This window comes from Choloepus didactylus, chromosome 6 (genome assembly GCF_015220235.1).
Source record: "Choloepus didactylus isolate mChoDid1 chromosome 6, mChoDid1.pri, whole genome shotgun sequence".
Classification (NCBI taxonomy): Eukaryota; Metazoa; Chordata; class Mammalia; order Pilosa; family Megalonychidae; genus Choloepus; species Choloepus didactylus.
In genome coordinates, this window is record NC_051312.1 from 76,111,901 (window position 1) to 76,113,040 (window position 1,140).

A 1,140-nucleotide genomic window follows, 5' to 3' on the forward strand; every position below is an offset into this window, starting at 1 on the left:
TGCTACAGTTAGTAGTCATTTAACATTCTTTCATCAGCAGCAACAAGTGTACTATACCAATACTATGAGTTAACAATGGAGGGGGTTGGTTAGGGATATGGGAGGATTGGAGTTTCCTTTTTTAGTCTTTAGTTCTTCTCTGGAGTAATGAAAATGTTCTAAAAATTCAAAAAATAATTGTGGTGATGGATGCATAGCTATATGATGGTACTGTGGGCAATTGATTGTACACTGCATCTTTGGATAATTGTATGGTATGTGAACAATCTCAGTAAAATATCAATTGGCTATTCATCTTGCATCCTTACATATTTGTCCCTCATCTCAGCTGGTGTGCCAGAGACCCCATGAGCACCAACCCTAGTCTCCCATGTGCACCCATTTCTGCTCCAACAAGATGAAAGAAACTACCATGAAACAGGAGAATCTCGCAAAACTACAGGCAAAATTATGCATTAGTGGGAAACGAGTTCTTGCATAAAGGAGAAAGTGGTTCATAGAACGAATACAGCAGATGATAAAATAGTTCAGTTCTCCTTAAAGAAATTAGGGGTTATCAATACCTCTGGTATTGAAAATATATATTTACAAACCAGGGAACAATGATCCATTTTACCAGCTCTAAAATTCAGACATCTCTGGCAGTGAACACTTTCACTATTACAGGACATTCTAAGACCAAAAGCTGAAAAAAAAAATGCTACCCAGCATCTTAAACCAGATAGATACAGTCAGTCTGACAAGTTTAAGGAGACTGGCTGAAGCTCTGCCCAAACAGTCTATGGATGGAAAAGTACCACCTGCTACTGGAAAGGATAATGATGATGAAGTTCCAGATCTTGTAGAGAATTTTGATGAGGCTTCCAAGAATGAGGCAAACTGAATTGAGTCAACTTCTGAAGAAGATAGAATTTGAAATTACTTGGAGCTGCTATTTTATATTAGGACTGCTTTTTAAAACTCTTTTGTTTATAGAGCTAATAAAATCTTGGTCTCTAATATTTTTAAGCTCAAGAAAGTTGGATACTGCAGTTCTTTCCAGTTTGTGCTTATACATAAGTTCATTATTTGCAGATAATAAAGCTGAGGAATCTGAAGACTACTGGGAGTAAAGTTTGAAAATGAAGATTAATAAAGTTC

General features: G+C 36.4%; 1 pseudogene; it reads left to right on the plus strand.

Annotated features, from left to right (window-relative positions):
- The first annotated feature begins 397 nt into the window (after nt 1-397).
- On the plus strand, nt 398-883 carry LOC119538486 (annotated as a pseudogene).
- The last annotated feature ends 257 nt before the right edge of the window (nt 884-1,140 follow it).